This window comes from Desmodus rotundus, chromosome 5, assembly GCF_022682495.2.
Source record: "Desmodus rotundus isolate HL8 chromosome 5, HLdesRot8A.1, whole genome shotgun sequence".
In the NCBI taxonomy this organism is placed as follows: domain Eukaryota; kingdom Metazoa; phylum Chordata; class Mammalia; order Chiroptera; family Phyllostomidae; genus Desmodus; species Desmodus rotundus.
Genome location: NC_071391.1, coordinates 85,549,564 through 85,574,707, shown reverse-complemented (window position 1 = coordinate 85,574,707; position 25,144 = coordinate 85,549,564).

Sequence of the window (25,144 nt, the reverse complement as noted above, 5' to 3'; positions counted from 1 at the left end):
TCCCCCAGTGAGTCTATGGTCCCTGCTGGAGAAGAGAGCAGGCAGGAGCCCTGTGTGATTGCATGTCCTGTCCCTCTGCTCTGGGTCCAGGCCCTAAAAGAGTGTCCATTTGCCGACAGCTACAGAGAGAGGGGATCAATGGAGTTTGGTAAAAGGAAACTCCTAACTGCAATGCTGAAGAATATGTAGCTGCCCTGTAATTGTCCCAAGCTAAGGGCAGGCTGGTGAGTCACTCTGTCTGCATCCCAGTCAAACACTGGTGGAGGCATCCAGGATTCAGAGATCCACAGAAAAGTAAGGGCAAGACCACATAGACCCACAGTATTAGCAGCATGGCTTATCTGTGAAACACCCCAGCTCTTCCAAAATAAGGAAGACTGAGGCTTGGTGGATACAAGGCAAACTCTTACTATGGTGGAATGGAAGACCTCTAAGAACAATCGATAATGGTGGAACTGAGGAATTACATAGGTTTATGTGATTTCGCCCTCATTAACTATAAGGCTTCGAGGGCAGGAAGCAGTTCTAATTTATCTTTACAGGTGGAAGATGCTTAACGATGATTATAGATACTTGTGCTTAGAGGTTGGAGCCTTCTTGTTTTTTTCTTTCAATAATTTATTTTGAAATTGTGGTAAAATATTATTGAAGCAGTAATCAAAAAACTCCCAACACAAAAAGCCCTGGACCAGATGGTTTCACAGGAGAATTATACAAAGCATTTATGGAAGAGCTAACCCCTATCCTTCACAGACTATTCAAAAAAATCCAAACTGATGGAAGACTCCCAAACTCTTTTTATGAAGTCAGCATCATCCTAATCCCAAAACCAGATAAAGACACAATGAAGAAAGAAAACTTCAGGCCAATATCGCTGATGAACATAGATGCTAAAATTCTCAAAAAAATATTGACAAACACATCCAGCAATACATTAAAAAGATCATACACCATGACCAAGTGGGATTCATCCCAAGGATGCAAGGATGGTACAATATTTGCAAATCAATAAACAAAATACATCACATCAACAATAGCAAAGACAAAAATCACATGATCATATCAATAGATGCGGAAAAAGCATTTGATAAGATACAGCACCCATTTCTGATAAAAACATTCGGCGAAGTGGGAATAAAGGGAGCATTCCTCAGAATAATAAAGGCCATATATGAGAGACCTCTGGCCAACATCATACTCAATGGACAAAAACTTAGAGCTTTCCCACTAAGATCAGGAACAAGACAAGGATGCCCTCTCTCACCACTCCTATTCAACATAGTATTGGAAATCCTAGCCACAGCAATCAGACAAGAAAAAGCACAAAAGGCATCCAAATTGGAAAGGAGGAAATGAAACTGTCACTGTTTGCAGATGGCATGATAGTGTACATGGAAAATCCTATAGACCCCACCCAAAAACTACTTGACCTAATAAATGAATTTGGCAAAACAGCTAGGTACAAAGTCAATACTCAGAAATCAAAGGCATTCCTGCATACCAACAATGAAAGAGCAAAAACAGAAATCAGGAAAAAAAATCCCATTTGATATAGCAACAAGAAAAATAAAGTACCTAGGAATAAACCTAACCAAGGAGATAAAAGACCTGTACTCAGAAAACTACACAGCATTGAAGAAAGAAATTAAAGGAGACACAAACAAATGGAAGCATGTACCATGCTCATGGATTGGAAGAATTAACATCATCAAAATGGCCATACTACCCAAAGCGATTTATAGGTGCAATGCAATCCCTATTAAAGTACCCATGACATATTTCACAGATATAGAACAAAAATTTCAGAAATTTATATGGAACCATAAATGACCCAGAGTAGCTGTGGCAACTTTGAGAAAAAAGAACAAAGCAGAAGGGATCACAATACCTGATATCAAACTGTATTACAAGGCCACTGTCATCAAAACAGCCTGGTACTGGCATAAAAACAGGCACATAGACCCATGGAACAGAACAGAGAGACCAGAAATAAACCCAAGTCTCTATGGTCAATTAATATTTGACAAAGGGGGAAGAAGCATAAAATGTAGCAAAAATAGCCTCTTCAACAGATGGTGTTGGGAGATCTGGACAGCTACATGCCAAAAAATGAAACTGAATCACCAACTTACACCATACACAAAAATAAATTCAAGGTGTATAAAAGACTTAAATATAAGTCATGACACCATGAAAGTCCTAGAGGAAAACATTGACAGGAAGATCTCAGACATTCCACGCAGCAACATCTTCACAGACACGCCCCCTAAACCACGGGACATAAAGGAAAGAATAAACAAATGGGGCCTCATCAAAATGAAAAGCTTCTGCATGGCTAAAGAAAACAGCACCAAATTACAAAGAGAACCAACAGTATGGGAAAACATATTTGCTAATGATACCTCAGACAAGGGCCTGATCTCCAAAATATATAAAGAACTTACACGACTCCACTCCAGGAAGACAAACAACCCAATTAAAAAGTGGGCAAAGGATTTGAACAGACACTTCTCCAAGGAAGACATACAGAGGGCCCAGAGATGTATGAAAAGATGCTCAGCATCAGTAGCCATCACAGAGATGCAAATTAAAACCACACTGAGGTACCATGTCAGGCCAGTCAGAGTGGCCAACATAAACAAATCCACAAACAAATGTTGGAGAGGATGCGGAGAAAAGGGAACCCTAGTGCACTGTTGGTGGGAATGCAGACTGGTGAGGCCACTGTAGAAAACAGTATGGAATTTCCTCAGAAAACTAAAAATGGAACTGCCCTTTGACCCAGCAATTCCACTGCTGGGATTATACCCTAAGAACCCTGAAACACCAGTCCAAAAGAACCTGTGCACCCCAATGTTCATAGCAGCACAATTTACAATAGCCAAGTACTGGAAGCAACTGAAGTGCCCATCAGCAAACAAGTGGATCAAAAACTATGGTACATTTACACAATGGAGTTTTATGCAGCAGAGAGAAAGAAGGAGCTTATACCCTTTGCAACAGCATGGATGGAACTGGAGAGCATTATGCTAAGTGAAATAAGCCAGACGGTGAGGGACAAATACCATATGATCTCACCTTTAACTGGAACATAATCAACAGAAGAAAAAGCAAACAAAATATAACCAGAAACACTGAAGTTAAGAACAATCAACAGTAGCCAGGGGGCAGTGGGGAGGGGGCAGTGAGGTGAAGGGATTGCAGGAACTACTATAAAGGACACATGGGCAAAATCAAGGAGGAAGGTGGAGGTGGGTGAGGGACATGGGTTTGGCTGGGGTGGGGTGCAGGGATGGGGAGAAAAGGCATAAAACTGTAATTGAATAACAATAAAATTTAAAAAAAAGAAGTTGTGGTAAAATATTTAAAATTAAAATGTGCTATTCCATACATTTTTTATGTGTACAATTCAGTGGCATTTAGGCCACTTATGTTGTTGTGTCACCATTACCACCACCCATCCACAGGCCTCTTTATTTTGTAAAACTGAAATTCTGTGCCCATTATACAGTAACTTACCATACCTTCTCCCCCAGCTCTTAACTATTCTATTTTTTGTTTGTATGAATTTGACTACTCTAAGCACCTCATGAGTGGAATCTTGTAGTATTTGTCCTTTTTGTCACTGGCTTATTTCACTGAGCATAATGTCCTCAAGGTTCATTCATGTTGTAGCGTATGTCAGGATTTCCTTCCTTTTCAAGGCTGCATAATATCCCAGTGTGTGTGTGTGTGTGTGTGTGTGTGTGTGTAATATTTTATTTATCCTTTTACATGTTAATGGACACTTGGGTTGCATCTGCCTTTTGGTTATTGTGAAAATGCTGCCATGAACACAGGCCTCAGATATCTTCCTCTGTGTTGTTTTGCACATTTTTTACGCCCCCATCCCATCGTCTCAGGTCTCTCTACACCTGACCGACTCTTATCCACCCTTCTTATTTCACATTCAATGTCACTTCCTCCAGGGAGGTTTTCTTAACTCTGTAGACCAATTTAGTTGACTCTCCCTGTGCTCCCATGGTTCCCCAAAGCACATTTTTGACTGTTTGTCTTTCCCACTAGCCCTACCTATCCAGATCACCAGGGTATCCCTAAGACCTAGCACAGTGCCTGGACCATAGAAGCCCTAAGAAAACCCTTGGATGTAAGAACACATTTAGCAAGTTAGGCAGGGGTCAATTATGCAGTGCTTACCCCTGCAAACCACCTTGGAGGCTCTCATTCTTATAAAGTGCTCTCTTGCCAATTGACTGTCCCTTCTCTAAACCCTGAAGACAAGTAGAAGCCATGTGAGTTGTGTCCCCTGAATTCCTGGGGCATCAAGTCTAGTTGAGGAGATAATGTAATACAGAACATGATGAAATGGTCAAAGAATGCACTAGTTTCCTATGGCTGCTATAACAAATTACCACAAATTTAGTGACTTAAAATAATCTACATTTATTCTCTTATATTTCTGGAAGTGAGAAATCTAAAATCAAGGTGTTGGTATGGCTCTATTCCTTCTGGAGGCTTCAGGAGCACAAGTGTTTCCTTGCTTCATCTGGCATCTGGAAACTGTCTCATTCTGATAAATGTTTGAAGATGGTGGAGGCTGAGCTCATGACTCCTTTCCCCATCTTCAAAGCACATCATTCCGGCCTCTGGTGTCATCATTATATCTCACGTTCCCAACTCTAACCCCTCTGTGTCCTGATTACATGGGCCCAACCAAACAATCCAGGATAATGTCCCTATCTCAAAGTCTTTAACTTAATCACATCTGAAAAGTCCCCTTTGCCATGAGAGGGAACAGTCACAGATTTGCAGGTGTAGGACATAGATATCTTTGGGGACCAATATTCTGCCTGCCACAGGAAGTTTTACATGTGCCAAACCAGTGAGGGCAGATTGATAAGGGTGGAACTTGAGTGTGCATGGGAAAGCTGAGAGGAATCGTCAGGTTAGGCAGGTCAGTGTGGCTTGCAGGTAGAACATCAAGGACATGGCTGGTTGGGGGGAAAATGTTTTGGTGAAAGAGGTGTGTGAGGTAATGCTGGGGAGGTGTTGAGGACTTTTGTTGGGATTTCTGAGTGCTCTGGCTACTAGGCAGAGCTATCTGGCCTCACTCTGATGGTCATCAATACCCTGTGGCAGTTCTGTGTAGAGGTTCTGCCCTCTTTCCACAGGGTGGGCTCTGGACCACCTCCCAGCATCCTTTCTCAGATGAATTTTAACGAGCACTAAGATGGAAGTGGAATAAACCTCCTCAGATCTTTGTGTGAGCATTTAGTTGCTTTCCCTGTAGCTCTCAGTAACATCCAGTGAATAGAAGTGACACCCAGGAGCTGGTGGGCTTGATTCAGTGAGGAGAGTTCAGCTCTGAGGTTTGGCGCCCAGCAGGGGGGAAGATGTGGCTTCCACAAGGAAACCTTGCATCCATCTGTTTCTGGAGAACCCAAGAGACAACAGAAGGTGTCCTGTTTCCCCAAGGAGGTCCCTACATGTTGCTGCCCCATCAGCCAACTGCAGAACAAGACCTGTCTTGGGGTAGGGTGGGGGCTCATTTTTGCTACAATTTCCTTCTCCCTGTCCTCAGCCCAGGGATAGGGTCAGTGGGGATGCAGCAGCTGTTGATGCTGAGGTGAAGAGCTCAGCACTTTTTGTTGCCAGAATCCAAGCCTCTGCACCACCTGGTGGGGCTCTAGAGAGAATGTGAGGTGGGGGCAGGGCAGGTCCCAGGCTAAACAGTCATGGTGTCCTCCCCATCCTCCTTCAAGGCCTACCCACTAGTTTGCTCTGATAACTGAGCCTTAATTCATTTCCTACCTTGCCCAGATTTCCATAGTAATGCTGGGAACTGGGCATCTTTTGTTCCAGCCCTAAAATGTTTTTTAGCTGAGCCTGCCTCCTTCCTACAACCTAAAAATAATCTGATATATCTTGCACCTGACCTCATCCCCACCTCCATAGTACAGGGCAAGACCATGCCAGTCAGATCCAACATCTTTTTGGTCAATCACCTTCTAACTGCTCTCATTGCTTTACCCTTGATCCTCTTCAGTTAATTCTCTCAAAGCAATTTAAAACATAAATCAGATCATATCATCTCCCTGCTCAAACCCTCCAGCCTCGTCTCTACAACCTAGCAGGCCCTGCACGGTCCTGCTCCTGTGGACTCCCTTAAGCCCACCTCACATCACTCTCTGTCCAGCCTCCGGTCTGGTCCTGGCACATCAGGTTACTCCCACCTCACAGTCACTTTTCTCGTTACTCCTATGGACAACACACTTTATCCAGATTTCAGGATGCTTATTCTCTCACTTAACTCAGCCCCTGATTGAATGTGACCATTTCTTGGAGGCCTTTTCCAGCCACCATATTTGAAATGATGTTATCTGCCACCTGGCATCATTTATCTTCGAGGTGTTCACTGATGTTTGACATTTATTATATGATGATATATTTGTGGTCCCATATCTTGGTCCCACTAGATGGTAAGCTCTGTGGAGGCTGGTTTTTCTCTTGTTCATCACTGTGGCTGCAATGCCTTGTACAGTGCCTAGCCCAGAGCAGACATGTAATCAATATTTGTTGAATGAATAGATTAAATCATTTATTTCATACGCAGTGACTGGGGTTATTACATTCTGGGCACTAAAATAAGTGCGCAATTTTTATTCCATGTTCCCTGGGAACTCATAGTCATTTGAGTAAAGATTTAAAAAGTACATATTTATATTATATTTGCATTATACATGTAAATATAAAGCTTTTGCACAGTGTGATAAATGCTATAAATGAGGTATGCATGAAGTAGCATAGAAATGAAAGAGACTAATTTTTCCCCAAGGTCTAAGAAACTGTTAGACAATGGAGAAGGATTTAAATTTGACCTGAACTTCTGACTCATCAGTTGAAGGTCTCCGAATAATCCTTAGAACTAGCTGGTTGCTTCTAAGTCCTTAACATTAACTGAACCATCATAGATAAAGTTGTCTAGAGATCTAAGGATGCCTACACCCACAAAGGTTGTTGGGATGATATCAGGGTCTGGCCCCACAGGCTTGTCCCTATGAAGCCAATGGCTTTTTACACCCCCATCAGGAAACCTAATGTAGGGGCCACTGTTCCTAGGACCTCGCCAGGGCAGGGCTCCCTAAGGGTCACCCTCTGTGTGTTGCCAAGACTTGAAGACTGACTGTTAGGCCACATGTGACGGCCAACCCTGACTCAGAGGGCTCCCCCCAACCTGCCCCCAAATCACAGAGAACCATCCCAGTCACACCATCCTGGGTGCTGAAAGCTGGTGTCAGGGAGGCTGGAGAACATGGTCTTGGCCATGAGTGGCAGGCTTCTCCAGGCTACCATGTCTCTTTTTCAAAAGTCAGTAGGAGCACTCTGATGTATATACTGTAGGTAGCATCAGTTAGTTATTCAGGGTAGGAGAAGCCTTTCACAGGAGAAGCACTGTAACAGCTCCCCCTGGAAACAATAATGCTGCTGAGGAGGCAACAGTGCTTGGGAAGAGAATGGATAAAGCATCAAAACCACTCTGCCCAGTTAGCAAGGCTGTTCTTATATAGTCTTCCCATCCAGGGTGGGCTCTGTAAACAGGACTATCAATAATCATCCTTATACTTATCAGAGGCTTTTATGCATTATATAATTTGATCCTGATAGCAGTCTTATGAGATGAAAGGATCATGTATGTCCCCCTTAAAATTTATTATAGACATTTTGGAATATCTATCTATCTATCATCTATCATCTATCTATCTATCTATCTGAAGATATACTGAATAAAATAAAATTCACCATGAAAGTATCTACTATTAATATGTTGGGAAATCTTCCACCAGGCTTTTCCCTCAAAGGTATAAACGTATAAACAGTTATCAGCTTGTGGATCATTCTGTCCTAAAAAATGCCAGCTAAGAGTACCTCAGATTCCTATCCTATGGCTCTTGGAAGTATGTCTGAAAATCCGTAGAAAGATTTATAGTTCCATGGTGTGCTCTGGCTCTAAGCTACCATCATCTTTGAATTTCTCTCTCAGTTCCACACAAGATGTTATTGTTTCACACCATGACCGTGCAAGTGAGGAACTCAATCCTGTCCCCCATTTCCACTGCCCCCCATGCATGCACACCAAAAAAACACCCCCAAAACCAGTCACGCTCAGAATTTTCTGTGTACAGAAAAAGGCTTAGGGAGAAATGTTTAGGGAGACAGGAGATGTTTTTTGTACCTGTTCAAACAATTTTACTATGTTGTTCAGCAGAATTTCCCCCTATCTGTTCTTTCCTAATTTTCCAATGCAGTATTTATTTTTAATGTAGAACAGTTTAGGGATAGCTTTTTTACTAGTCTCCATCTTCCTTGCCTGTGTACTCTTACTTTCCACTTCAATGTGCTATCAGAATTTTCCACAGCAAAGATGTTCCCTCTTATGTCTTGGTAAAGTTTCTTAGTTGCAAACTGGCCAACTCAGGCAAAAAAATAAAATTTATCAGAAAACATAGTTTATCTCAGAGTTGGGGGGGGAAACTAAAGAAACAATCTCAGAAAGGACAGAAACCAAAGTATCCTAAAATAATGGATAATTGAAAGCCCACCACCACTATGATAACTTGAGACTTTTCCAATTTTTCTTTCAACTCACTCAAGATTGACATTTCAAGGAGAGCATCTGATTGGCCTAGCTTGCTACATCTGCTCACAACTTAGCCATGGAAGGGCAACCCCACCAAAACTGCTTTCAATGGCAGACAAGTAGTTTACCAAGCAAACGGAATTGCTATGTGTTACCCATAGTGGGAGAACAGAAAATTGACCCCCAGCTCATTTGTCTCAACACTTTTTTAACCATTAATTTATTGGGGAGGTGATGCAATGGTTGTAATATATTCTTTTATATATTTCTTTCTTTACATAGGATACATTTTTGATGCCCTAAGTCAATGTCACTTGACTAATTCCCATTCATTTATTTTGTATTCAGTTCTGAGCTTATACTTTTATTTTCTGAGCCATCTTCCATGATCCCCAACTAAAATATGGGTTAGATCCCTCAATTTTCTGTTCCCAGAGCATCACACAGGTCTTAGATAAACTGTAGGTTCCTTGAGAGCTTGAATACTGTTGATCTTCAGAGCAGAGCATAGGAACTGGTATGTAGATGGCGCACCAAAAATATTGTGGATTGACCTGTCTGATGTGAGAGAAATGTCCTCAGAGGACTCGCGCACAGATGTGTGAAAGGAGACAAAATGAGCTGGAATTGATCCCAAAGGGGAAAGACACCTGATTAAAGAGAAAGAGGTAAATAGCCACTGGAATAAGAATCCCTCACACAAAAGAAGTACACACACCTACACGCTCTGCTGCAAATGGTAAGGGACAAAACAGTTGGAGAGGATTCTCTAGGTAATTGCAGCTTGAAGCCACCAGCCAAACTGCATGTCCCATGGATTCCAGATGGGTGGACTGCAGGGAAGCCCTCAGCAGGAGCATGGCAACATTTAGCTGGAAGACGGGAAGGAAGGCTTTGCCTTCATTTTCAGTCTTCTGAAGAAAGTCGGGAGTGTGGGGCATGAGGAGAGGTGCATGGGATCTACAAATGTTCAGTGCTAAAGATAATAGAGTTAATTTTTGTGGGGCTAGTTTACTAAACTTGTCACTCTATGCCCATAGTTCTCACTAAATATGTGTGAAAAGTCACCATTCAGGCTAATGTGATATATCTTCTAATGTAAAATAATAACAACAGCTAATATTTAGAGTGCTCATCATGTTGCCAAGCAGTGTGCTAAGGCACTTTTTATAAACAATCTCATTTGAATCCTACAAGGGATTCTATAGCCTGGCTTGCTCAGTGTCCACTGTACCCTCTTCTAGGATTGCTTCCTATATGCAGTGGCTGAGAAGCTGAAAACTACACTTCCCAGAGTACTCTGTAGCTATAGTCTAGATATGATTTTTGGTTCATCCAACCAGATTTCTTGAAACTTGAACTCCTTGATGAGTTAAAGAGATAAAGAGAAGTAAGTGAGCCATCCATTTTTATAACCCAGATCCAGTTGACCCTGGAATTAATAGTTGTGATGATAGCTTTTAGATTGCTGCATTTCAGGTGTTCTTGAGGCCAACAATTCTGGTGGCTTCCTCATCCTTAGGTTACATCTAAGGTGATACGATCCTGAAATCAGCACTTCGGTTTCTTCAGCTTTTGGACTGGCAGATATAGGACTTCTCTTAGTGGTCAGTAAGGTGGTGGTATTTTGAAACTTATTTGTAAAGGCTGATCCTAGAGCTTGCATCTCCTATCATTCAACAATTTCATTAGCACCTGATTTCCTGTATTTAATTCTTTTCTACTTAAAATGCCTTCAATGTTTTATGTTATCTGTAGATAAACCCTAACTAAGCCAAATAGTATTGTCTCTGTTTTATAGATAAGAAAACTGAGGCAGAGAAAAGTTACAGAGTAAGCGTGGAACTCTGTTTTGAACTCAAGAAGTTCGCCTGTGTCCAATACCCATCTACCACCATTCTATTCATTCATGCTTTCATCCCACAATTATTACTAGAGACTTTCTACGTTAATCTCTGGGGATGTTATAGTAAAAAAAAAAAAAAGGTAGAAAATTCTTAACTCTAGTTCTCCTGACTTAAAACAAAAAGTAAGATAGTTAAAAGTACATTTAAATAGTGATATATTTTGCTACAGGTTAGTACTGAAAGAGACATATACCTTTTAAAAGCAGGCAGTCTGTATCAAAAACAGGTTGTAAAAGAGCTGGTTGCTAAAGAGATAAATTTAAATTTTGGTTTACACATAATTCAGCCAAAATGTTGATAAGAATGAAAGAAAAAAGCTAGGAAGAAAGGAAGAGTGAGTTAGCGAAGAGGTTGGCATCCTTTTATTTCATATAGCCCTTTAATATTCCCCCTGACTCTTCACCACCCCAGCCCAGCAGCTTTAAGTGATTTCAGCACTCCTGGCTCCCTTTTGGAATTCTGCTCTGTGGATAGAGAATAAGGTAAGTTATGAATAGTGGACTTGAAAGGAAATAGCTTCCCCCACCTTGGAAATTTCTTTTCAGTGCTGTAATGGTAGTTAGGTCACAGGAGACATCTGATCATTGCTGACTGAGAAAAAAAGCTCTTGAGAAGCAAAGACTCTCCCAATAGAGGCTTGATCTGATGTTGGTAGAAGACTCCAGGGAAAATAATATCTGGTGAAGCCACAGAAGCACTGGAGCCATAAATATGCCTCAGGAAGGAATTTTGACTCTAAGTTTCAAGAGTGAGAGTGATTTGAAAGAAATATACTCAAGGTTAGGAGTAAAACTAGGGCAAGATAATTGATAATAGTGAATAATTAATTAGAGAGATACCTAAGATTTCCTGGGGGATTATTTTTTTTTAAGACTTGCACTTTTGAACTATCCACAGCTCTCTTGGACATCTATTTATTTAAATAAAAAACCATCTTTTATAACAGCAGGAAGCTATATCTACTGGGTGCCCAGATGTCCAGGCCACATGTTTATCCCCAAGGTAACTTGAAGGCATTAGGTCCTAACTGCCAGGACCCAGGAAGAATAAAGAATTTTGTGTGCACTGGACTTGTAGATCTAAATGTAAAAATGACTACAACATTATATACTTTGCATGAAACTAAGTTAAAATTTACTCTAAGAAGAAATCTTGAGGCAAGTGTGGACTTGGAAGATCCTCAAGTTAAGCATATGTGCCAGATGGATGGTTTCATTTGTTTTAAGGAAACAGGAATCTGTATGATCCCTTCCTGTCCATTCATCAGCTGACATTTCAGACACTTGCTATACATCACCAAGAAATTTCTTCTTTAGTAATTCAACTCAATTCAAAATGTACAGACATGGCAAATACCTATTGTCCATCAATAAAATATGTATTTACTTCCTACTATGTGCTATATTCTAAGGAACACAAAAGATATGTCAGTCAAATAACTGATAATGGGAAATTAAAATAAATGAAAGACTTATATGATAAGTCTTTCTTCCTTCCCTTTCCTGAGGGAGAATTTTATAATAATAATAATAATAATTATTATTATTATTTTGCCTCGTTGAAGTCAGATTCTGCCCTTTATGTTATCTTGTTATAAGTTGTGACTTATACCAATAAAATGCACAGGAAAGAGATATGAGTCACTTTCAGGCAGATGTTTTAGTAGCCACTTCTAGTTTGACCCCTTTTGCCTTTGCTATGGTGATAGGTAGTATTCTAGTAACAGCTTAGTCCACCTGACTCCTGGAGTAAGGAAGATGAGGTTGATTTCCAACTGTGCTATAAGAGACATGCAGCATGAGTGAAAAATAACCCTGGTTTTGTAAGAAGCAATGTTTTAAGGTTACTTGTTACATAACTTAGCCAATTTTGACTTAATATAAGACATCTCCATAAAACTAACATTTATTGAGTGTTTACTATATCCTGAGCATATGCTGAGGGTTTTATATGCATAATCACTTTGAATTCTCATAAAAACACTATAATTATATATTAATTATTTATATTATGTAGACTTTGAACTGAGTCCCACAGCAAAGTTCAGACCATGCTGTTGTATGTAGTATTATAGCTGAGTTTCAGAGCCTGGTTTGCTTTGATCCAGAGCCCATGAACTTAACTATTGTGCCTTACTGCTATATATAATAGACTGCATATAATCACAGATCAGAAAGAAATTCTTAGAATAGACTGTAAGTGCTCTGGGCAGTTCAAAATGGGAAAACCAATGTACACTAGAACTTCTTGGGAAGAGCTTCATGGAAGAGGCGAGAATTTAAAAAAATGGGCAGGTTGTAGATAGGAGAAAAGGAAGCTGTAATGTTCCCAGGTGTTTTTAGAATGGGGAGGGAGAAGGAAGGGACCTCATCTATCTGGGTGAAATAAGGCAATACAATGGATATGCCAAAACTGGAAATTGGTTTAGTCTACCCTTAAGAACTTCACAGTAAAAGAGGGACATTTACTGAAATTGCTAACATAATTCAGGGAAGCTCTATTAAGAGCATGCTGGAATTCTCTATGAACTGTGTTAAGAATTATCAAACCAAGACAAAGCAGAATTCTCTTTACCCATGCAGGACAGGGGCTTGCAAAAAACATGTCTGCTGCAGAGAAGGCAGACCACGGCCCCAGACACAATAGCCTCAAGCACATAGCAGTCACTGTCCCAAATACAGAAAAGACTGGATAGGATTGACACAATGATGTTGGTGGAAGATGGCAGGAGAATCCTTTGTATTGTACATGATAACTCACAACCAGATTAGATTAGGTTTGATTAAAGGGGCACCAAAAGGCTGTTTCTGTACAGCCTGCCTCTGTTTTCCTGGCTTAGGCATGGGATGAGACCAAGGCTTTATGGCACCACAAGGAGGGTGGCACAGAGGAAAGTGTGTCTGGGTCCCTTAGCCATCACCTCTGGAGATTACAATTTAGGAGGTCGTGAGATGCACCCAGAAATCTCATTTTTTACCAAACACTCATTTGATTCTAATGTTGATGGTCTTTAAACCATGTTAAAAACAAAAAACAAAAACAAAAACAAAACCCATTAACACCATCAAAGAAAACATTTTTTTTCCTGGAAATTAAAGAAGCCTTGCATTAAAACCAACTGAAGTATAAGGAATGATGTGGTGAGTTTTTCAAAAGAAATATCTTATGCTTTAAGAATTCAATGATTATATAATAAAATAAAATTTAAAAATAAAAATTAATTCAGTGAGCAACAAAAGGGAATGGGGGGTTAGTCCATGAACTCTGAAATTACATGCAAATGTTGTGTTGGCTTGTTTACACCTTTCCCAAGAGGCCACAACTCAAAATGTTTAAGAATCACTAAGTCCCAGTAAGTATCATTTCACTTGGACATTAAAGGGAAGCTGGAATTTCAGCAACCGGGAATGGTAGTATCAGCAATAGGAAGGGCATAAACAAAGACACTTGGTCACCAAGGCAAGACAATGGTGATGCAGTAAGTTTGGGTACAGTGTGAGATACTCATTAGCCAGTCGTGGGAAGTAATGCTGTGAAGCACACAAGGACAAGATCATGGAGAGCCTTGAATTCCAATTAACTGTAATGTAATAAGAAGCAATGGAAGGTTTATTGGCAGATAATGGTATATTGAATCTGTGCTTTGGAAAGATAAACCATCATGTGTGTGGGATGGAGCAGTGGGTAGAGAGAATGGCAGAGATACTGGACAGAACATTGTCATTGGTCCTAGCAAGAAGGCTGAGCATGTGAAAAGATAGAAACAGAAACAAGGCATATTATTAAAGAAGAATTAACAACAGTCGATGGTTAATTGGATGGAGGATAGTATCAAGGATGACCAACTGAGGTTGACTGGCAAAAAGAAAGAACATGTCACTTACAGGAAAAGGTAAGAGGTGTAGTAACAATTCATTTATTAAACCATGACTAAGTTCCAGGCACTAGCATGGCAATTTAGGTACATTATTTCTTTTATCTTCTCAAGAACTGTATGGAGTAGGTACTTCTACTTTCACATCTCACAGATGAGGAAATAAAAACACAAAAATGAATTTCTTAGGGTAACACAGCCAAAGCAGAGAGGAGCTCAGCCTGGAGCCCAAGCCCATAAAGTTTGAAAAGCCTTCATCTTAACTGTTAGTCTGTATGATTTTGATGGAAGTGGTCAATACTTCAGCTCTAGATCTGTCTGTTTGAGTATGTCATTTGAACATCTATGTGGAGATTTCTATAATACATCTGGAAAAGTGGAAATAGAACTTGGGACAATGGTCAGAAATGGAGTCAATTTTATGTAGATAATGATGAGATCATGGGGATAGACGAGATCACTCAGGTAGAAAGGTTGTTGGGAGGAGAGGAGAAGTAATACCAGACCTAGGTGGCCAGCTACAAGTAGGGACAAGGAGAGAAGGATAGCCGGGGACAAAGGGCAGGGAAGAAGGGACTACAGTAGGAGAAAAATTAGGATATGGTACTGTCTTGCAAACTAAGGGAAGTGATTGCTTCAAGAAGGGGAGGCCAATTACATGCTCCAGAGAGGTCAAAGAAGATGAGGAACTGAGAGGGACGTTCGAGGTTGTTGATTAAGGAAAATTCAGTCATGTAGAGTTAATTATTTGGAATGGGAGCAAAAAAAAAAAAGAGATGTTCAGGAGTGTGTGGATGGTGATAAGAGGAGACAGTGAGAGTAGACAGTGTTTGGAATAGCTGGGCAGTAAAGGGAAGGAAGACATAGAGCAGTTAGTTTTTCAATGAAGTAGTAGGGTTCAAAAAAACCTTTTATTTGTATTCATTTCTTAGTGGATGGAGAACCTGGACTTGTTAATAGTGTGAAGGAAAAGATGTAGCAGTGTTTGATGATGTATGGGAAAGTGGTGAGAACTGATGATGTAAGAAGCTATCTGGAGCACAAGATAAGGAACAGCCTTGGACAGGTAGCAGAATCTTGTATTCATACAAAATTGTCATCATTCGTTGCTGTTATTGTTAATATAACTACAAATGGCAATCCTAGCAGCCCTAGGGTATGCCAATAAGAACTTTATGATTAATCTAGGAGTATAGCTTTAAAAAAAAGAACGAAACGAACTACTAGACCATCTTTCTGAAAATAACCACCTAGATGTTGGGTCTTGGACCTGGTAGCATTTTTTGATTGGAGTTATTATAACTTCCCCTTTGCACAAAGAGATCTTAAAAGTGCTCAGCAGGTCTGCAGTCCTTGAGCACCTCAACAGTCTGTATGACAGAGCTGCCCCTAGGATTTCTTACTGGGTAGCTTTATTGCAAGCTTATAGTAAATGTCGTATTAAGTACAGATGGGCAGAGAGACTAGATTATCCTCAGTGGGGCCAATTAAGTGGGCCTACGCAAACCTCCTACAACCTTGGCAGCAGTCAGGCTCTCCTGCCAAAGATACTGAGTGACTTGTCCAAGATCACACAGCAAATAGCAGAATGATTTTAAACCCACATCTCCAGAACCAATCCTTTTCTACTGAACCTTTTAAAAAAATGTATTATTTAATTACAGCTGACATCCAATATTATATTAGTTTCAAGTATACAGCATATTGGTCAGACAATTGTATAATTATGAAGGGATTCCCCCCAAGTAATTCCAGTACCCACCTGGCAGCAGAGTTATCATAATGTTACATCCATATGACTATTTTGTTACTACCAATTTGTATCAATACTTCTTAATCCCTTCACCTTTTCACCCAGCCCCTTAAGCCCTCCATCTGGTAACTCTCACTTTCTTCTTTGTACCCACAAATCTGTTTTTGTTTTGGTTGTACATTTATCTTGTTCTTTAGATTCTACAGAAAAGTGAAATCATATGATATTTGTCTTTCTCTGTCTGACTTATTTCACTTAGCATAATACCCTCTATCTAGGTCCATCCACTTCCTCACAAATGATAAGATTTTATTCTCTTATGACCAAGTAATATTCCATTGTATACATGTACCACTTCTTTATCTATTGATGGGCATTTGGGTTGCTTCCTCACCCTAGCTATTATAAATAGTGTTTCAATGAACATAGGGGTGCATGTATCTTTTCAAATTAGTGTTTTGGATTTCTTCAAATATATATCCAGAAATGGAATTGCTAGGTTATAAGGTAGATCTATTTTTAATTTTTTGAGGAACCTGCATATTATTTTCCATAGTGGCTGCCCCAATTTGCATTTACACAAACAATGCATGAGTGTTCCCTTTTCTCCACACCCTTGCCAACACTTGTTTGTTCACTTATTAATGGTAGCCATTCTGACAGGTGTGAGGCGATATCTCATTGTGATTTTAATTTGCATTTATTTCTCTGATAATTAATGATATTGAGCATTTTTAAATATGTCTATTGGCCATGTCTATGTCCTTTTTGGAGAAATGTCTATTGAGGTCTTCTGCCCATTCTCAAATTAAATTTTTTTTATTGTTGAGTAAGTTCTTTAATAAATTTTGGGTATTAACCCTTTATCAGATGTAGCAGTGGCAAGTATGTTCTCTCATTCAATAGGTTGTATTTTCATTTTGTTGATGGTTTCTTTTGCTCTGCAAAACCTTTTTATTTTGATCAAGTTCCACTTGTTTATTTTGCCTTTTGTTTCCCTAGCCTGAGAATATTCATCAACAAAAATATTACTAAGAGAATGTTAGAGAGTTTACTACCTATATTTTCTTCTGGGAGTTTTATGGTTTCAGGTCTTACATTTACATCTTTAATCTATTTTGAGTTTATTCTTGTATATGGTGTAAGAAGGTGGTCTGGTATTTTTTGCATGCATCTGTCCAGTTCTCTCAACACCATTTATTGAAGAGACTGTCTTTACCCCATTGTGTATTCTTGCCTCCTTTGTCATAGATTAATTGACCATATAGGTGTGAGTTTATTTCTGGACTGTCTATTCTGTTCCATTGATCTTTGTGTCTGTTTTTATGCCAGTAACATGCTGTTTTGATTACTATGGCCTTGTAATATAGTGACATCAGGTAGCATGATACCTCTGACTTTGTTCTTCTTTATCAAGATTGGTGTGGATATTTAAGGTCTTTTGTGGTTCCATAGAAATTTTAGGATTACTTGTTTTAGTTCTATAAAAAATGCCATTGGTATTTTGATAGAGATTGCTTTCAATCTATAGATTGCTTTGAGTAGCATGGACACTTTAACTATGTTAATTCTTCCTATCCATGACCATGGCATATGCTTACATTTATTTGTGTCTTCTTTAATTTCTTTCTTCAGTGTCTTATAATTTTCTGAGTACTAGTCTTTTACCTTCTTGACTACATTTATTCCTAAGTATTTTATATACTGATGCAATTGTAAATAGGATTGTTTTCTTAATTTCTTTCTTTTTTAACTTCATTTTTTATTGTTATTCAATTACAGTTGTGTGCCCTTTCTCCCCCTCCCTCCTCCTCCTCCATCCCCCTTGATTTTGTCCATGTGTCCTTTATAGTAGTTCCTGTAATCACCTCTCCTCACTGTCCCCTACCCACTCCCCCCTGCCCATTGTTAGATTGTTCTTAACTTCAATGTCTCTGGTTATAATTGGCTTCCTTTTTTCTTCTATTTATTATGTTCCAGTTAAAGGTGAGATCCTATGGTATTTGTCCCTCACCATCTGGCTTATTTCACTTAGCATAATGCTCTCCAGTTCCATCCATGCTGTTGCAAAGGGTATAAGCTCCTTCTTTCTCTCTGCTGCATAAAACTCCATTGTGTAAATATATCATAGTTTTTGGATCCACTCATTTGCTGATGGGCACTTAGGTTGCTTCCAGTACTTGGCTATTGTAAATTGTGCTGCTATGAACATTGGGGTGCACAGGTTCTTTTGGATTGGTGTTTCAGGGTTCTTAGGGTATAATCCCAGCAGCGGAATTGCTGGGTCAAAGGACAGTTCCATTTTTAGTTTTCTGAGGAAATTCCATAGTGTTTTCCACAGTGGCCTCACCAGTCTGCATTCCCACCAACAGTGCACTAAGGTTCCCTTTTCTCCGCATCCTCCCCAACATTTGTTTGTGGATTTGTTTATGTTGGACACTCTGACTGGTGTGACATGGTACTTCAGTGTGGTTTTAATTTGCATCTCTCTGATGGCTACTGATGCTGAGCATCTTTTCATACATCTCTGGGCCCTCTGTATGTCTTCCTTGGTGAAGTGTCTGTTCAAGTCCTTTGCCCATTTTTTAATTGGGTTGTTTGTCTTCCTGGAGTGGAGTCGTGTGAGTTCTTTATATATTTTGGAGATCAGGCCCTTGTCTGAGGTATCATTAGCAAATATGTTTTCCAATACTGTTGGTTCTCTTTGTAATTTGGTGCTGTTTTCTTTAGCCTTGCAGAAGCTTTTTATTTTGATGAGGTCCCATTTGGTTATTCTTTCTTTTATGTCCCTTGCTTTAGGGGATGTGTCTGTGAGGTTGTTGCTGCGTGGAATGTCTGAGATTTTCCTGCCAATGTTTTCCTCCAGGACTTTTATGGTGTTACAACTTATATTTAAGTCTTTTATCCATCTTGAGTTTATTTTCATGTATGGCATAAGTTGGTGATCGAGTTTTATTTTTTTGCACGTAGATGTCCAGATCTCCCAACACCATTTGTTTAAGAGGCTATTTTTGCTCCATTTTGTGCTCCTGCCTCCTTTGTCAAATATTAATTGACCATAAAGACTTCGGTTTAATTCTGGGCTTTCTGTTCTGTTCCATTGGTCTATGTGCCTGTTTTTATGCCAGTACCAGGCTGTTTTGATGACAGTGGCCTTGTAATACAGTTTGATATCAGGTATTGTGATCCCTCCTGCTTTGTTCTTCTTTCTCAAAATTGCTGCAGCTATTCGGGGTTGTTTATGGTTCCATATAAATTTCTGAAATGTTTGTTCTATATCTGTTAAATATGTTATGGCTACTCTAATAGGGATGGCATTGAATCTATAGATTGCTTTGGGTAGTAAGGCCATTTTGATGATGTTAATTCTTCCAATCCATGACCATGTCACATGCTTCCAATTGTTTGTGTCTTCCTTAATTTCTTTCTTCAGTGTTGTGTAGTTTTCTGAGTACAGGTCTTTTACCTCCTTGGTTAGGTTTATTCCTAGGTACTTTATTTTTCTTGTTGCTATATCAAATGGGATTTTTTTCCTGATTTCTGTTTCTGCAGTTTCGTTGTTGGTGTACAGGAATGCCTTTGATTTCTGAGTATTGACTTTGTACCTAGCTGTTTTGCCAAATTCATTTATTAGGTCAAGTAGTTTTTGGGTGGAGTCTATAGGATTTTCCATGTACACTATCATGTCATCTGCAAACAGTGACAGTTTCATTTCCTCCTCTGCGATTTGGATGCCTTTTATTGCTTTTTCTTGTCTGATTGCTGTGGCTAGGACTTCCAATACTATGTTGAATAGGAGTGGTGAGAGAGGGCATCCTTGTCTTGTTCCTGATCTTAGTGGGAAAGCTCTAAGTTTTTGTCCATTGAGTATGATGTTGGCCAGAGGTCTCTCATATATGGCCTTTATTATGTTGGGGAATGCTCTCTCTATTCTCACTTTGCTGAGTGTTTTTATCAGAAATCCATCCTGTACCTTATCAAATGCTTTTTCTACATCTATTGATATGATCATGTGATTTTTGTCTTTGCTGTTGTTGATGTGATGTATTATGTTTATTGATTTGCGAATATTGTACCATCCTTGCATCCCTGGGATGAATCCCACTTGGTCATGGTGTATGATCTTTTTAATGAATTGCTGGATGTGGATGGTCAATATTTTTTTGAGAATTTTAGCATCTATGTTCATCAGCGATATTGGCCTGAAGTTATCTTTCTTCGTTGTGTCTTTATCTGGTTTTCAGATTAGGATGATATTGGCTTCATAAAATGAGTTTGGGAGTCTTCCATCAGGTTGGATTTTTTCAAATAGTCTGTGAAGGATAGGGGTTAGCTCTTAAAGGCTTTGTAGAATTCTCCTGTGAAACCATCTGGTCCAGAGCTTTTGTGTGTTGGGAGTTTTTTGATGACTGCTTCAATTTCGTCCACTGTTATTGGTCTGTTCAGGTTTTCTGCTTCTTCTTCATTCAGTTTTGGAAGATTCTATTTTTCTAGAAATGTGTCCATTTCATCTAGGTTTTCGAATTTCTTGGCATACAGTTCTTCGTAGTAATTTCTTACAATCCTTTGTATTTCTGTGGTATCAGTTGTAATCTCTCCTCTTTCATTTCTAATTGTGTGTATTTGGATCCTCACTTGATGAACCTACTTAAAGGATTGTCGATTTTGTTTATCTTTTGAAAGAACCAGCTCCTGGATTCATTGATCCTTACAATAGTGCTTTCGGTCTCTATGTCATTGAACTCTGCTCTGATCTTGGTTATTTCCTTCCTTCTGCTTTCTCTGGGCTGTCTTTGTTGTTGTTCCTCCAGTTCTTGTAAGCGTAGCGTTAGGTTGTTAGTTTGAAATGTTTCTATCTTTTGAAGGTAGGCCTGTATTGCTATGAACTTCCCTCTCAGGACTGCCTTTGCTGTGTCCCATAGGTTTTGGGTTGTTGTGAGTTCATTTTCATTTGTTTCCAGAAACTTTTTGATTTTTTCCCTAATCTTCTTCTTGACCCATTCATTGTTTAATAGCATGCTATTCAGTCTCTATGATTTTGAGTGTTTGGGTTTTTTTTCCTTTGGGGTTGGTTTCTAGTTTCAGTCCCTTGTGGTCAGAGAAAATGCTTGGTATGATTTCAATTTTCTTGAATTTGTTGAGGCTTGTCCTATCATGTGGCCTATCTTTGAAAAAGTTCCATGTACACTTGAAAAGAATGTGTATTTTGCTTCTTTGGGATGAAAAGCTCTATATATATCAGTTAAGTCCATTTCATCTAGGGTATTGTTAAGTGACACAATATCTTTCTTGATTTTTTTGTTTGGAAGACCTGTCCATTTTTGACAGTGGGGTGTTAAAGTCCCCTACTATAATTGCGTTGCTGTCAATATCTTTCTTGAAGTCCTCCAAGATTTTCTTTATGTTTTTTGGTGCTCCTATGTTGGGTGCATATATATTTACAATGTTTATGTCTTCTTGGTGAATTCTTCCTTTGAGTATTATGAAGTGACCTTCTGGGTCTGTCTTTATGGCCCTTCTTTGGAAGTCTATTCTGTCTGATATGAGTATTGCTACCCATACTTTTTTTCCTGTCCGTTTGCTTGGAAAATTTGTTTCCAGCCCTTCACTTTCAGTCTGTGCAAGTCTTTTGTCCTGAGGTGGGTCTCTTGTAGGCAGTATGGGTGTGGGTCATGTTTTCTTATGCATTCAGCTATTCTATATCTTTTGATTGGAGCATTTAATCCATTTACATTTAAGGTTATTATCGATAGGTAGTTATTCATTGCCATTTTTTCCTTCCTGTGTTCCTCTCTCTTTCTCTTTTCCTTCCTTTCCTTAAAGCAGTCCCTTTAGCATCTCTTGCAGAGCTGGTTTGGTGGAAGTGTATTCTTTTAGACTTCTTTTGTCTGGGAACCTCTTTATTTGGCCTTCTATCTTGATTGAGCGCCTTGCTGGGTAAAGTAGCCTTGGTTGCAGGCCTCTGGTTCTCATTGCTTGGAATATTTTTTGCCATTCTCTTCTGGCTTGGAGAGTTTCCATTGAGAAGTCAGTTGCTAACCTTATTGGGGCTCCCTTGTATGTTACTTCCTGTTTCTCCCTTGCTGCCTTTAAGATCCTCTCTTTGTCTTGCAATTTTGCCATTTTAATTATGATGTGTCTTGCAGTGGGCCTCTTTGCAGTGTGTCTTTGCAGTGGATTCCTCTTCCTTGGGACTCTCTGTGTTTCCTGGATTTGGGTGACTTTTTCTTTCATCAGATTAGGGGAATTTTCCATCATTACTTTTTCAAACAGGTTTTCTATCCCTTGCTCCTCTTCTTCTCCTTCTGGTATTCCTATTATACGGATATTGTTACATTTCATGTTGTCCTGCATTTCCCTTAATCCCTCTTCATTCTTTCTGAGCCTGTTCTCCTTTTCTTGCTCTTTCTGGGTGTTTTTTTCTACTTTGTCCTCCAGCTCGGTGATCCGATCCTCTGCCTCATCAAGTCTGCTTTTTATTCCTTCTACTGTCTTCTTCAATTCAGAAATTGTATTCTTCATTTTCTCTTGGCCCTTGTTGATAGTTTCTATTTCCTCTTTCATGTTGATATATTTTGCAGTGAGTTCACTGTAGTTTCCCTGTCGTTTCTGGTAGTTCTCTTTGAGCTCAGAGAGCTCAGTGAGCTTCCTGATAACCATTGCTTTGAACTCAGTATCTGATAGTTGACTTGCCTCTTTTTCAGTTAGCATTCTTTCTGAGGCCTCCTCTTTTCCTTTCACTTGACGATTGTTTCTTTGTTTTCCCATTGTTTGTGAGTCTCTTCTTGTTAACCTCTGCTTCTTAAGTTGATCTATTCTGACTCCCTGGGTTTATGGTATGAACTTCTATGGTAGAATGCCAATGGGATTCAGTGGTGCTGTCTCCTTAATCTCCTGTGCTCAATGGTCTTGAGCTGACATTTATGGGTGTAACACGGTCTAATCTGGTCTTTTCAGCACTCCAGGTTTTGTTGTCTCACCTGTGGGAAAAAGAGAAAGGGGGGAAAAAAGAAATAAAAAAAAGGGAAGGATGGAAAATGGGAATAGAAAAGGAAAGGAAGGAAGGAAGAAGGAATAAAGAAAGATTAGAGGCAAGATAAGAAGGGATTTTAACAAAAATTAAAACAAAAGAATAAATAAAAGAAGGCAGGAAGAAGGAATAAAAAAGGTAAAAGATGGAAGGAAGAAGGAATAAAAAAGACAGAAGGACAGAAAGGAAGAAGGAATTCAGGGGGAAAGGAGGAAAGAAAAAAGAAAAAAAAAGTCTTCTGCTGGCTTTAAACTGGTCACGTTAGTTCTGCTGGTCTTCCTGTCTCTGCAATGGGAGGAGGTGGTTGGAAGGATTGGTTTCACTTTTCTCCCTTACTGAGTCACACTCTTCGCTGTTGTTCAGCCTCCAGTCCAGTTCCTCAGGGTCCTTCTGCTCCCCACTAGGCCTTTAGTTCACCAGTTGTGGTGTCCTTGAGTTGCACCAATTAGGGGCAACTCACACTCCCCCTTCTTGCTCTTTGCTGTCTTAGATGCTAGGGGCTCTTAATGCTGCTATGGGGTAGTTTAGCCCTCTACTGGGTCAAGTCTTTCGGGGGAATGCAGTCTCCCCTAGTCCTGTAGCTCCCCTCTTCTGGGTGTTCTGCCTTTGTCCTAGAGAGCCAGTAGGCCCTGCAGGGCTCTGTGTGCAGGGGCTAGGTAGGAGTAGTAGGTGTGGTCCCTCACACGCAGCCAGGCCGTTGATCAGCTGATCTGCTGCTTTCGGCCTAGGTCACCTGCGACTGGCTGGTCTGCAGCTCTGGGCCAATCAGCTGCTTTGGGCCTGAGTCACGTGGCCCTGGGGTCCCCAGCCTGGGCCTGTGGGTGGGGCAGCTAACCTCTGCTCCTGGTGCGCACCCATCCGAGGTTTCAGGTGTGGGCGGCCAGCTGGGGTTTCAGGTGTGGGCCCCCAGTCCGCTAATCTGCGTGCATGCAACCGGGCTTCAGGTGAGCACGGGGGCTGCTTATCGGGGTTCACCTTCCAGGGGCTGAGGGGGGAGGGGCGCCAGAGGCCGCGGCTGCTGTGGAGAGTTCTCTATCTAGCCGCTGAGTGCCTCTATTTTCTTTTTCTTTTTCTTTTTGAGAAATTCTTCCTATTCAAGCCCCCCTGGTCCAAAGAAGCACCTGGCTGCTCACACAGCTCGGCCTGGCTCTCTCCCAAGAATCCTGCAGTGGTCCCTGCACCCGGGCCGGGGCTTCAGCCACCCTGGTTCCCGCACAGGTCCCAGGGACCTTATTGTCCTTCAGCACTCTTCTTACCGTCAGATCTTTCAATGTCCTCTATCTTTGGTCTCCGATCTTCATATATGCTGGAATACCGTTGGCTATTCGCTCTGCTCCTCAGATCAGCTAGGTATTTCACTGGTGTTGAGGGGAAGTGGGCTCTGCTCCCACCCATCTCACCGCCATCTTCCCTCAATGTTCTTAATTTCTTTCTTATAATTTATTATTTGTATATAAAATGTGACTGATTTCTTAATATTTATCTTGTATCCTACTACTTTACTGAAGTCATTTATCAGTTCTAGTAGTTTTTTTTTGTTGGAATCTTTAGGTTCTCTCTATTTAATATCATTGGCAAGTAATGACAATTTTACTTCTTCCATTCCAATTTGTATGTGTGTTATTTATCGAGTTTTTTTTTTGTCTGATTGCTGTTTCTAGGACTTCTAATACTATGTTGGATAAGAGTGGAGAAAGTGGGACATCTTGTCTTGTTCCTGATATTAAGAAAAATGCTTTTAGTTTTTTCCCATTGAGTATGATGTTAGCTGTGGGTTTGTCATATATTCCCTTCACTATGGTGCAGTATGTTCCCTCTATTTCCACATCGCTGAGAGTTTTTATCAAAAATGGATACTGGATTTTGTCAAATGCTTTTTCTGCATTTGTTGATGTAATCATATTATTTTTATCCTTAATTTTTTTATATGGTACATCATGTT